Below are 14,756 nucleotides of genomic sequence, written 5' to 3'. Positions count from 1 at the left end.
TTCATAAAAAAGGTATGGGTTTTCTTTCTTTTCCTTCATACCTACTGCTTTGGGCATTTTTTTCCTGATTTGTGGGGATTTATTGTGATTTATGGTTTATCATGTTTGAACATGGGTTTCTGATTTACTGGTTGTAATGTTTGTTTGTGATGATTTATACACTGTTTTTCTCTATCTTGTGCACCTAATTTGGTTATTGGGTGTACACACATTCTCATTGTCATGATTTGAACCTAAATCTCAAGAGTTTAGGGTTTTCTTCAGTATCCATGGTGTGAAACTGACACATTGCTAATAATGTTTCGTGTCTTGTTTGGTGTCTCTTGTGTGTATTAAATCATGTTGCAGTGTCAAAATATCTCCATTCAAGAGATCAGCTGTGAAAGGAGGTAGCAGCAAAGGGAAGGAACCTGTCATTGAAATTGATGATTTCTCCCCTACACTAAAAAGGACTCGTTCTTCATCTGGTGTGTTTGATCCTAACAAGTTCCGATTGTATGCTGCTTTTCAGATTTATGAAAATTACTTCAAAAAGGCTACACCACTGATTGAAAGAGTCTTTGACCAATATTCTCTCTTTGACACCAACATTCCTCAATGGGTTGCCCACAAGGATTGGAATTATCTCCTCTCCGACCTTGATGATGCATATGAAAATCTGGTAAAAGAATTTTATTCCAATGCAATTGTTGATGGAGACGAACTTAAGTGCTGGGTTAGAGGAAAAAGTTTCTCGGTCTCTCCCACATACTTAGCAGAGATTCTGCACATCAACCGACCAATACTTGGGGTCTCACCAGTTTATGATGATCTACATCCAGATGAGGAATTACTTAAAGCTATTCTTGGAGAAGATCTGGAATTTTCCTCAAATGGGAACTCAGTCAGTGTTTCATCTCTTCCTCTAAAATTGAGGGTGCTTACGATTGTCATGTTTCACAACCTATATCCCTTATCCAGCACAGGGTATATGAACCTCGGACGTGCACTGTTCCTTCATGATCTGATTTCTGATGTTGAGATTGATATATGTGCTCATATATTTCATATCCTTTGCAAAATTGTTCTACAAATAGAGTCAAGGATCTGCATTCCGTTTTACTGTCTCATTTCAAGGATTCTGAAGCTGAAAGGGATCCATCCCTTTAAAAATGAATTTCTCTGCCCAAAACCATGTCTAATCAACATGCATACGTTCAACGCTAGCATTGGCCATAGCAAGAAAGGAATCAAAACAGAAGCTTCAGCATCCCGTAGTGGTTCGCACTCCAGTTCATTCCCCACCGACAAGAAGCTAGACTCTATTATAGCATCTGTCAATGAGCTGAGTACAAAGATGTCAGGACTTACATCCATCTTGCACCATCTCAACATTCGGTGGGATACGAAGTTCACTTCTATTCAAGCTCAATTGGATCAAATTCAAAGAAAGCTAGAAGATGATGAAGACTAGCTATTCCATGACAAAAAGGGAGAGATGCTATTAGCAGAGGGAGCTCAACGAAAGGGGGAGATTTCAGCTAACAGGCTTTTATTTATTGCTTTTGTCTATCTTTAGCTTCTATCATATTATATTTCAGTATCCACTTTGTATGTATTCAGCACATCCTTCTTTTTGTGTTGGTTTGTACCTGCTACCTTTGTAGGTTTTAAGGTTTTTGTTTAAGGTTTGTACCCATATTGCTTATGTAAGGTTTAAGGGTTTGTTTGTATGCACTCTTGTAGGCCTTTGTGGTTTGTGCCATACTTTATACAGCCTTTGTGCTTTATTAAATCAGTACTTCTAACCTAATGCTATGCATTCATTTTTAAGTACTGTCACTCTTGTTCCCATGTAGGATTTTTCCTAGATGCACATACTTCATGTACTGTGCATTGGTTGAGTGTTGGTCATTCAAGTGATTTGCCTTGTGTTTGTCAACTTGAATGTCCAGATGTTCATTCCAAGTGTGAATGAACATTGTGATCACTTGTATGAAGTGATTACCTGTTTTTGGTCTTGCCATGGTTTACTGCTTTACTCCATTGTACTTGATCGCATTATGCTTGCTCCATCTGGATTACAAGTTTTCTGCGTACAATGAACTTATTGTATTGTTGTGTTTCAGGAGTTACTTGTTCTTATGGTTCTAAAGCTTCACAGATTCTAGAGTTAGGTGTAAGTGAGTTTTCCAACTGTTCCCAACTCACGCGTTAAGTCTAGAGTTTATTTTAGGGTTTTGTCACGGAATAGCCAAAGGGAGAGATTGTAAGGTTGAAATTTATCAACCATCTTGTTGGCTTTCTTCCGTGCCAATTGGCTTGTAATTTAGCACTTAGTAACCCTGTATTTAGGTGGGATTATTGTAAGGGTAGTGTTGAGAAGATATAAAGAAAAGCTCAAGTATATGTAAGAAGGCAGAGCTTCACGGCTAGGACTCACGGCTGACTCGCGACTAGCAAGCTACCAAATGTAGGCACGTGAGATGCACACAGGGGAGCTGAAGGGTCGCGCCAGCTGTCGCACTGTAGGGCAAAAGTCCTAGGCTAGCTAAGCCGTTACGTCACGACTTGAACTCGCGACTTGGACAAGCCGCGAGGTCAAGCCGCCAACCAGCCCTGTTTGGCAAAAACTGTCTCTTCGTATTCCAAACACACACCACTATATATAGACCCTTATACCCACTAAATTTAAAGAGATTCCAGAGAGAATTTTGTGAGAGAAGCCCTAGAGAAAAGCAAGATTGCCTCATCCCCAATCTTTGCCTTAGAGACTCTACAAATTCCTCTTCTCTCTTCCTCTCCATTGTCATATCCTTGAGAGGTCATTGACCAAATCCTTATCTCACCACACCCACGTCTGTGAGAAGGTTCATTTAGTGCTAAGGGAAGCATTTTGGAAGGAACCAATATACATTGATTAATGCTATGGTCTAGTAGCAGAATCTAGTAAGCTAGAAAAGAAAAAGGTTTGGCGCAACCTCGTTGGAGCAGGAAACTTGGAGGGCTTAGGTACCTAGGTAAATTAGGCTTGGAGGGTCTATTGCTGTTCATGTATCCCAACTACATTTTCTAGTGAATTATTGACCGCTTGGAGGGTGGCGGAGAGGTTTTACACCAAGGACTTCGGTTTCCTCTTCGATAACACATCGTGTGTTGTCCGTGTGTTTGCATCTTCCTACCCTTTATCTTTGCCTTATATTTACTGCTGTGGATGTGTTTATATTTGGCTTAGATTGTTTATCAATTCTATTATGGGCTTGTTATCATGTTCTGCACATTAATTGTTTGATATAAAGCTTGAATTGGTAACTTTGTAATTGGGGGTCTAAACGTTCAAGGGTGTTTTATACACATATTGAACTTTCAACACCAAATCAAGACATCAATTAGTTTTTAGTAGGTGGGAATTGAACTCCAATTCATTCAACCATCAAAGACTATATATATATATATATATTCCTTTCTTTTCTTTTCTTTGAGACTAACCTACAACCACAAATTCAACTTATTTATTAAAGTAAGTAAAAAAAGATTAATATAATTAGTTCCTAATATTATTACAAATTGGAAGTAAAATCGTACATAAAATATTCTCTACACTCTCAATTTCTCTGAGTTGCCCCTAGAAAGCCCCTTAACCTCAACAGCAAAACTCTATTCCCTAAGCCTCCTCAACCCTTTACTCAAAACCTTAACCACATACTTATCCACCATAAAAGTGGACCCCCACCCACTCTGCTTCATCATCTCATAAATCCTAACCATTGATCCCTCCTATGAACACCTATTACCGCCTTAATCGACCTGACAAGCCCTGACATAGATCCCATACAAGTCAGAAAGGAATAAAACAGAACTCGTGCACATATCCTTTGGGAGTTGAACATGCAAGCACATCATACAGAATTCACACATATATCCTTCAGGAATTGAACATGTAGGCATGGTAGAAGAGGTAGAGATAAGGATAGAGACCAAGGTCACCTTGAGGCAAAAGCCTCACTAGAACAGGTAGAGATAGAGATGGAAGATAAGTATCACCGAGAGAAGTTTGAAGCAAGAGCCCTAGACAGACACCACAGATAGATATATATATATATATATATATATATATCTTTTTAAACTCGTAAGAGCACCCTTGCTTGTTTGTTTGAGATTATAAGAGCAGCCTTGTTTGTTTGTTTGAGCTCGTAAGAGCACCTTTGTTTTTCTTTTTAGTCACTCTAGGATAGTGAGTCACTCACCTTTTGCTTGCAATTGGCAAAATAGGTTCTAGGATAGTGAACCTGTCATTGCTTCTTTCCTGAGCAACAAAGGTGGGTATTCAGACATATGAATCCCACCCAACTCTTCGGAGTTGCACCCCGCCCCATGTATGTGTCATGTGCGTGGGTTGAACCTAAGACGTACGTAAAAATAAAATGTTTTTTCTCTTATTCTTTTGACTTCGTTAGCGAAGCTCACAAATCAAAAGAGGGGCATCTATAGACACTGCATTTTGTAGACACCGCATCTGTAGACACCGCATTTTCGAGCTCCCATTCCTAATAATGCTGAATTCTAAGATGCAAAGTTGGTTTAGGGCCCAATCAGATGTTAAATTGACTTGAGAAATGTTAAAATAAAAAAAATATAACTTTTAATGAGTAAATAAATCTATTTTTGGAAAAGTGAGGCTAAGGAAACCCTCGCTATGTGCACACAAGAAATGGCCTATGCACGCAGCTTTCAGCATGTGCACATAAGCCCGATCTTGCACGCGCATAGTAAATTTCAAAAACTAAACAAGACAAGTTGTGAGAGACCGTGCCGCCGGCCCCCTTTTTTAGGTTGGGCCAAACCCACGTCAATGGGTAGAGTCGTGTTATTACCTCTCAAAATGGAGGTTCGGCTAGTTATATTTTCCCCTTTAGATTAATGGTTTTACAATGGAGTCGCCACCTATTTAATTATTAGGATAAATAAGAAAACCAAAATTGAAAAATTCCGCATTTTATTAATTTTCAATTGAATTTACATTGATCATAGGAAAATTACATAGCTTTGGTCCTAGATACAATCTAAGATAAAGTACATGGCTTTGTTTCCTAGTTACAATCTAAAAATTGAAAATTACATAGATAAGCATTTGATCTACTAACCCTTAATCTAAGCCCGGAGGCTATGTTGCAAGGTGAGAAGGTGTTAAGCACCCACCTTGCCCAGTGAAACTGGTCTTCTAGACTATGGTGGCCAACATTCATATCATATCATCTAATATATCAATTAATTTACGTGTTGAATTTAATATGTGTGCATGTGATAAACCCTAATTCAATTTATTAAACATTGCATTTGAATTGAAAAATAAATTCTATTGAATGTGTGTGGATGGTGATATCCTAGATTCAAGAATTTAAAAGAATTATTAAACAAACATCTTTTTTCATGTTTTTAATGTAGATTTAAGATCGAAACTAGTTTTATACACGAACATGTGATGAACAACCAAGAACATATGAAGAACACATAAGAACATTTAAGAACATTCAACATATTCAAGAGAATTTAAATAGTTACTATCATGCTTTAATCCTAAATTCTCATCATGGTAACACAAGAAACAAATTAGGGAAAGAGATTATACTTTCATGCAAGATCCATATGATGGAGGAGAAGACTCTTGGTAGAGATCCTAAGGGTGGAGGAAAAGAAGATTTATGAGAGGAAGAGTAAGGAGCAAACCAAAATTTGGTTTTTCCGTAGCTACTGTAACAGCCTATAGAGCCAACTTTGAAAAATCATATCTGACTTAATTCTTATCGAAATTGTCTCATTCTTGTGCTTAAATTGAAGCCCTAGGTGTATTAGTTTCTAGAAAAATTAACCTCATTCACAGATTCAAAATATTCTAAAAGATATCAATGAAATGGTGAGCAGAGGTCATTTGTTAGAAAATGGTTTCAGCACAATTAACATTAATAGGTCTCAAATAAGCTCCCAATTAACATTAAATGGCTCCAATCACTCCTATTTCAGACTTAATTGGTTCTAAATTTACTCTAATTAAAAGATAATTACACAAATTACTCATTGAATAATTAATGTTTAACTATCTAATTAATTAGGTGTATGCAACCTCACCATAAAATTTAGTCCTAACCAATCAAATTATGACACACCATTGATCTCAAATTGATTACACTTATAACCAATTGAAATCAATTGTTCATAATCACATATAGTCGGACTCAATTTGTGATAGTGCATCTCGGCCATTAAAACTTGATTTGATGATAACTTTCAATCAGGTGGTCCAATCAAAGCTTATGACCAGTCGATTTGATCGTTACAACATCAAGATCATTTTGGTGAAATGAGATTAAGGATCTAATGGCCAGAATCAAGATGCATATTTTCAATGCAAAATTACCCTTTTACCCTCCAGGTGAGGTTAAATGTGGGTTGCAAAATGAGGTGTCAACACAAGTTTTCTGCATTAATGTTAAGGTTTGCAATGAATCCCACATCACTTGGGAGTCATTCAAAGCTCTATCTTCACACTATAAGTAGCCTTACGTGGTATATTTTCAAAACACATAGAAATCCCACAGGAAAACACTAAGATTCGCTAGAAATAGTGAACCAAAGAGAGAGATTTTCACAAAACATACTTAAGTAAATTTTATTTTGATTAAGCCCTTTTCTAGCCTTTACTTTTGAGTTTAATATTACTAATCATTCTTTTTATTAATTATGAATAAATTTAACTGAGTGGAATGGTCAAAAATCAAGCTTGAAGAGCTTTTGTTTGAGGTATCTAGTCTAAACTTTTTTTTTCCTTTTTTTTTCTTTTTTATGCTTTAAAATTTTTGTTCGCTTTATTTTCTTGTTGTTATATGTTTTAGTATGCTTGTGTAGTTTAGGTTTACATTTTTGTATGTCTAGGAAGCATGTTAGGATGTTAAATTTAGCGTTTTAAGTCTTTGTTGTGTTCCTAGGGTTTGTGGGCAAAAACCCGCGTGTGCATAATCTTGCCTGCACACACAAGCTTCATTATGCACACGCAAGGTTGTTCATGCGTGCGCATGAACTAGCCCAAAAACCTTAATTTTTATTTATCTGTTTTTGCTTCTGCCTTCACATGTATAATTATGTTTAACCCTTTTTCCGTATTTTTATACTTTCAAAGCTTCTATTTCACATGTAATTGCTTGTTTACTTTCACATGTTAGAATTAGGGTTTATCCTATGTTGTTTTATTTTGATGTCATGAACATGCATTCACATGTTCATGCATAAATGCTGATGAGAATGAAAAATGTCATATTCTTCTTCCTTAATGTTTAGTCTTTATACTTATTTGGTGCCTAAATATACTCATTATTCTTATATTTTGATTTAGGATGCAAATGGAGGCATTAAGTGCAAAACGTAGTTAATTGGGTGATTCTGGACAGCTTTGACATCACTTCGTAATCTGGGCATAACTCTCTCATCAGAGCTCCGATTGAGATTATTCAAGTTGATATGGAACTTCAAGACAAAGCTCTACAACTTTCATAGTTTTGAGAGATATGGGCTGCATCAAGGTCGAAATCGGGCCTAAAGTTGCTGCACCTGCACTGCTAACGTTCTGGAATGTTCCTTTGGTTGGAATTCTAATACACGGATCTGATGCGGCTTATTTTCAGAAGCTACAAGCTAAAAGCACCACTTTCCTAGTTATATTAGGACTTTGTTTTATTTTTAATATTTTTCCTTAATTAGTCAGATTTGGATATTATTATTTAGAATATTTTTAGGAGATTTTGTAGGCTTTGAAAAGGGGGAATTAACGTGTAAAATGGGGAGGAGAAATCAGAATTGGACACACACACCTCTCTCTCTCCCCTCTTCTCTAACTCCTCTTTTGAGTTTTCATCATGGTCCTACTTGGCTAAACTTTTATACTTGGTTGAAGGAAACTGAAGCATTGGAATCAATAAAACTATGAGATCTAATTTGTTTTCATTGTTCAATTTGTGCTTTGAATATCGGATGTTTTTCTGTGCCTATTTTCATGATTGTCTCGTTTAATTACTAGGAGGCCTACTAGTTTATTATTCATTACAATCTACTGCTAGGTTAGATATCAAATCTGTAATTGTTTGATCTCTCTAACTTGTGAAGCAACCAAGATTTAATGATTTTCTGTGTCAGAAATTAGTAAATCTTAGGAAGAACACTTGATTAAATTAAATACAACCACTTGTGCTTATGTTGTTTAGTTTCATCGATCTCTCTAATTCTTAAGGCTACTACTAGATTAAACCTTTAGCACTTGTCTTAGGTTGTTTAGTAGTTAGGATTTATTAGATCGCTTGTTTTCTAATTAACTGTGACTAAGGAGAGATAGGAAAATAGTTCCAACGATGAATATTCAAAGTGTGAATTGATATATACTTGCATCGATGATCAGTTGTAAAATTCTGATGGTGGATGTTGACTTAGACCAAGATTTGTTCTTTTGATTGAATTCGATACTTTAATTTGAATTTTTTCTTAGTTTTTTTTTTCTTAAAACTGTTTTCATTATACTCAAACCCCCCCTGTTCACATAGCATAAAACTAGGCTAGATACTCTCTGTGGGAACAATCCTTACTCGCATTACTACATATATTTTTATATTTTTAGGAGTACAGGTTTTATTTTTGGTTGCCTGCGATAGCACACCAAATGCCATAGATGCTGAGTTGTTGTAAGGTAAGTGAGGTAAGTCATGCAGTAATATGAACATGCATTTTTGAGTTGTTTGATGCTTGATTCCATGTTAGGAGTTGGAATACATGTTATGACCTATGTTTGATTGTCATGCCTTTTTGCTGCCTTATTTTTGTTGCTACCTTGTTTAATGATAATATGTTATGCCATGATGAGATGAATGCTAGGATTATATGAGATGCCATGCTAGATGAATGCTAGGGTTGTGATGTTTGATATGCATGATTAGATGTATGTTAGGCCTTGGTTGATTGCCATGATAGATGTATGATTAGGTCTTTTGGGATGATTGATGTCATGTTGATTGTTAGATGAATGTTAGTGTGCGTGTGTGTGTGTGTGTGTGTGTGTGTGAGAGAGAGAGAGAGAGAGAGAGAGAGAGAGAGAGAGTTAGAATAACAATATTGAGTGTTCCTTTAATAGGGTTAAGACATAAGACACAATGAAGGTAAGCCAACCGTAGGGTTGGGCAGTTTTGGGTGCCTAAAACCTTTCCAAGACCATACCTTAACTCCAAACCCATATCTCTGGTAGTAAGATCAAAACGTCTATCCTCGAGAGGATGCTATATATATGGTTTCCAAACATTACAAAAACTAGGTGGCGACTCCCCCGTTATGTCCACACAATCTGCACCAACCAAGGATCCTTGGCTTTGATTATGTGCTTAGGAGATTGAAAGCTAGAGGAAATGGAGGTATATCCAAGGATAACATGAGTGGCATGAAGCAAGCCATCCTTGTGAAGGAAGATCTCGGATTACAACATTCTATTGAAATCCTCGCGATTCACCAAATTGAGATTGGGATCAATAAACTGTTTATCTACAACAAAGTGAAGAAAAGACGAGAGGTCAAAGGTTAGCAAGTGATAATGAAGAGAACCAAAAAAATGCATGTTCATGCAAATAAGAAAATAAAAAAAAATTATAAATAAATAAAAAGGATAAGTGATATTCACTAAGCTAAGGGTAAGAAGGGTTTGCTCAAGCCTACTAATATCCCACCTGGCTCCTTGTCTCATATAGGGCAAGGTAAACCATCGTGCCAGTCGCCTGAGACGATTAGAAAGTCCTTATCCATACCCTTGTTAGATTCGGGAAGACAGGAGATCAACCTAACCGAGGGTACCCTACTCTTAAAATAATACCCCCTCTCCCGGCAATTTTAACAATTATACACCCAATTGACATCATGGTGGGTCAATTTAACTCCCATCTTATGGTTTAACATATCTACACTACCTTGTATTCTGAATACATTTGGAGAGCATTGGGTCAGGCAAAGCCTATAACAAATTAGAAAATACCTTGTTAGTTTACCCATTGGGATTTGCATTCCACCTTCCTTGAAGGCAATCATGGGGATGGCCACAGCACCAAAAGGCCTCTTAGTGTGCCATTTCCCTAAGTGACAGTGTTCTATTTCTACCCCAGCAAGAATATTATATTTGGCTTTGAAAGCCTCCCTCTCCTCAAGTGTATCAACTAAGCAAGAAAATCTACCAATCCTTATAAAAAAAAAAAAAAGATGAAGATAAAAAGGAAATAAACAAAAAAGAAAAAGAAAAAAGAAGAGGGCTCTAAACTATGTGAAAGCTAAAGACACTTACGGAGATGGGGAGTAAGGCACCTCGAACTACTTCTCTGATGGTCAAGAAAGATTAGTGAAATGGGAAAAATGGTCCCCCCATCCCCCTTTATATAAGGGTGAAAAATGGGCAGTAAAACTTCCGCTCGAAATCCTAGAAGAATTCACAACCCTTGGATCTTCATTGCACTATAGAACGTCGGGGACACAACACCGTACTTAGCATTTACTGTAGCATTGCAAATGCCGAAGCATCAGGAACATGTGCAGAGAAAACAAAAAGATGCTCTCACGTGGGAACACTCCCAGAGCATGTGAAACCATCAAGGTTCTATCAAAACCCCATTTTCCATGGAAGATGTAGGAATGGAATTTTGAGGGGCTATTGTGGGAAGGAAGGATCTGAACACAACATAGAACCTATGGGCCCGATCCAAGGATGGAAAAAGGCCCATTCGCACACTAGACTGGGCCCAACACGTGGATAAAGGTCTGAGTATGGAAGACGTAGAGACCCATCGTCCAAGGAGCCTGAGGAACAAGTGCAACTCAGGAATTCTTCAGCTAGCCACTAGCACCAAAGAATAGGGTACTGTGGAAGACAGTAGAGACGTGCAAGTAAAAAAGAGAGGTAATATATTGGTAAAGTAGTTATCACCTCCGCATTTAATACATTGTACCAACTTATTTGGCCGCATTAATGAGGAAATGACCCTTGAATGGTAGCCCTATAGCTCACAACACATGCTACCACCTTCAACAAAGTCTTGACGGCACAACACAGTCTACCACCTCCAACAGAGTCTTGATGGGACAAGCATCCAAATTACTACAATGAGATGTACAGGTGGAAGGTTCAGATGCAATGAGAGGAACTATATAAAGAAGTGACAGAGTATCATCTTGTATCAAACACTTAAGCAAATCTTTTATGAACCTTGCCTCCTCGACCAGACTCGAGGAAGTGTTTTATCCATATTTCGTGCTTCTGTTTATTACTTTACCAGCCTTAACTCCATTGATTTCATATTTGGGTCATAGCAAAGTATTAAAGTTGACCTTGCAAACCCATCCTCTAACAAATTAATTACATTGGGCCTGAAATACCTAACACGGTTATTCTAAGTGGGCTTAGGCTACTTTGGGCTCTTACATGTCTCATATGTTTTCAAATTTTTGTGCTAAGTGAGTTATTTTATCAAGATTCATAAACCCAATTCCTAGGGAAAAAAATCAATAAAATATATGATAGTAACAATGATAGGAAAATTCAAATAAAATTTCGGGTTAAATTGTAACAATATGAATCAAAAGTTCTAGTAGAAAGATAATGTGGAGTGATCCACTCCAAGAAGGTGATCAAACTTGCATAAATATAAAATAATAAATCTCTCTTTGGAAAATTTACATTGTTCATAATCTTAACCATCAAGACCAATTCATTGGAAATTTTAAAAACATAGTGACTTATATCTGCCTTTCAGACATCTACAGCCGGGTCCTCTCCAATTCACATGGGATTCCATTGATCACTAAGCTCCTTTGTAGCCTGCAAAAAGTATCGTCCATCAGTCCACAGTAGTGCTTTCTTCATTGTTATAAGTGCCAAACCTAAACAAAAATCCAAATATAAGGGTAGTGAATTTTAGGCATAATGTGCTTCTAATCACATATTAGCAATTTATATCAATGTAAAGATGCAAACTTTTAAGTGAAAGCTAATGATTAAACCAAACTATCAACATTTTAACAGAGTGAAGATATTCTAACAACATTTCCAAAATTCAAATTAAAATAAGAAAACACTTAAAATTGAATAAACTTGTTTCTTAAAATTAAAACTGACCAGCACTTCCGATGAAGCCAGAAACAAATTCACGCCTTTTGTCCCATGTCGATACATACTTGCTCTGCAACAAGAACCAAATTAAACATTAGATGATGATAATAATAATAATAATAATAATAATAATATTATTATTATTATTATTATTATTATTATTAACATAGAAATACTGTGCATGTTAAATTGTGTGCTGCTAAAAAAGATAATGCCAAATTCAAGATTTCAAATTAAAAGAAATAACATAAACGATGAAAGATTCAAAATCTGAACTACTAAATGGATCGGAATCATGATTTTTATATAAATAAATATCTATATTCCATCAAATTCAAAATTTTCAAATTAGAAGATGCAAAGTGTTTGCTTGTGAAAAATTGAAAAAGAAAGAGGGAAAGAGGAACCTAATGATAATCTTCAAGCGAAACAACTAAAGCATCAAGAGGTGGAGAGTGAGAAGCCATTAGAGATCTCAAAGCGCTCAGAGTATCTGCCATCTCTCTCTCTCTCTCTCTCTCTCTCTCTCTCTCTCTCTCTCTTTACTGTGTTGTTTGTGATTGTGATTGTGACCAATTCGAAGTTTCGGATTATAGAGAGAGCGTTGTTTTTATATTGCAATAGAAGAATAAACTATTGATGAATCTAATCTAGATTCGTTGCTTAAAAAATGCATTGCAAATGCTCTTCTCTGGCTCTGCTATCTTTTTGGAAATTCCTTGCGTTCACTTTTTTTTACTGAATATTAAACTCAGTGCATTTCATTACAAAAAAATAGTCATGTATTGCCATCCCAATGGCTGGATGCATTGTACCCAATCTAAGTTCTTACTGTAATCTCTTTGGTTTTTGCGTTTAGCAACAAAATTAAAAAAAACTTAATTGATACAATAACTCACGTAGCAAAAAAATTCAAAAACTTATATGAGACATATGGCACAAAATTGAAAATCTAATTTGGAATTTTAATTTGACTTCCTTTTAGTTTCGCCTATTATTATTATTATTATTATCCTTGATTTCTATCTCTAATCATCATTATGCAAAAACCTCTTCAATTTGAGACACATCGCACAAAATTGAAAATTTAATTTAGAATTTTAATTTGAATTTCTTTTAGTTTTGTCTATTATTATTATTGTAAGGGCACGATTTGTAGCCCAAGCCCAATTTGTAAGGGATCGTGGGTTAATGGGCCCAGCACAATAAATTTGTAGAGTGTAGATTAAAGAACTAGGTTCAAGTGGAGATTGCAACGACTAAAAGGGGTTCTTGAGATAATCATGCAAGAAAAGGTACGTAAGACTGGGTCAATGTATCGCTGAGGAGGAAAATATTTATATATCTCTATGAGATTAACAGTGGTAATTGTAATAACAACATTCTCCCTCCCTCTTCACACAGGGGTCTCTCACATTATATATCTCCTCCCTAGCGATCCTGGCCATCCATTTGTCAGATGCCCAAGCCACTACTTGAATACCCGTCTCATCAGACACCCTTTCTGGCTCCCTATGAGTTGCGGTGACCAAGAAAACACTGTTCAGGGGTCTTTTCCACATAAATGCGGCCAGAAAGGTTGCTGCAGTGCATTTAATGCGGAGGTAATACCTGCTCTTTAGATATTTTTGGGTCTCCTTCCCTCTTGTGGGTTCATGTAATGTGCCTCTGACACCGATGTCTCTATTGGGGTCATTTTTGTTGCTAGAACACGTTGAGGAGCAAGGCTCGCCTTCTTCAAGGAGACATTTCTTCTCGGACCATCTCTTACCCCTTTCTTACTCATGAGGCACTAAGCTGGAATGACCTTTTATTATTTCTCTCTCTTCGGACATCTCAATGTTCCCGGGTGAGGCCTAAGGCTCAATACACTATTTTTGGGCCTTATCCCTACAATAGCCCCTCAAAATTCTAGTTTTTCCCTCTCACCCAAGGAGAAAAAGCGGGGTTTTGATCTTCAGGAGATAAGGCCATTTATTTCTTTGGCTCACACGCGCAGGGGTGCCACTTTCCACGCTTAGTAACTGCTTTTGACGCTTCGGAGTCTGCACGTCGTCATTTATTGCTCCAGGCGGTGCCTTGTTCCCCCATCCAACGGTGAGGCTCGCATCCTACATTGGATATTACTCCTAAAATTTTGAACGGTGTTAATCTCGCTCTTTTTCTCCCCCTATATAAAGCCTTGAGGGAACTTGTTTCCTTCTTTACTTTATGAAATTTCAGATATTCTAGAGAACTCCAGCACTCCAAAACACTCTAAATTCCTTCGCCTCCACAACTCTCTCTTTAATAAAGTTGTAAAGGATCCTTCTCAAAAGATTAGGGTTAGCAGACTTACTTTTGTAAGTTTTCGTCTCCCTTTTCCTTCTCAGCCAGTCTTCTCAGCCTTTTTAATTCTTGTTTCTTCGCTTCAGCATTTTAGTCGCTTTTTCTAGAGTTGTCCAAATGGGTAGATTTGAGAGTCTGGTAGATTCCCCTACCAAAATAGAAGCTTTTAAACAGAGATTCCATATTCCCTAGGAAGTCGGCCGACGTTATTGCCCTCTGGAGCAAATCACAACACATAGAGAGGTAAAGGAGGTCATCATCCCCATTATAGCCT

General features: G+C 36.9%; 1 long non-coding RNA gene across 2 annotated transcripts; it reads right to left on the bottom strand.

The window, feature by feature from the left end:
- Positions 1-11,646: 11,646 nt before the first annotated feature.
- Positions 11,647-12,732, bottom strand: LOC136064358 (uncharacterized). Of its 2 annotated transcripts, none has more exons than XR_010625983.1 (3): positions 12,562-12,732; positions 12,161-12,224; positions 11,647-11,925 (listed from the first exon to the last, which is right to left on the bottom strand). It is a non-coding gene; the product is annotated as an uncharacterized LOC136064358 (long non-coding RNA). The 2 variants fall into 2 exon arrangements; XR_010625982.1 differs by having other exon boundaries at positions 11,647-11,863.
- Positions 12,733-14,756: the final 2,024 nt, after the last annotated feature.

The sequence above is a fragment of the Quercus suber genome, unplaced genomic scaffold (assembly GCF_002906115.3).
Source record: "Quercus suber isolate HL8 unplaced genomic scaffold, Cork oak 2.0 scaffold_672, whole genome shotgun sequence".
Lineage (NCBI taxonomy): Eukaryota > Viridiplantae > Streptophyta > Magnoliopsida > Fagales > Fagaceae > Quercus > Quercus suber.
The sequence above is the reverse complement of the archived record's forward strand: the minus strand, read 5'-3'. Positions and strand labels throughout refer to the sequence as shown.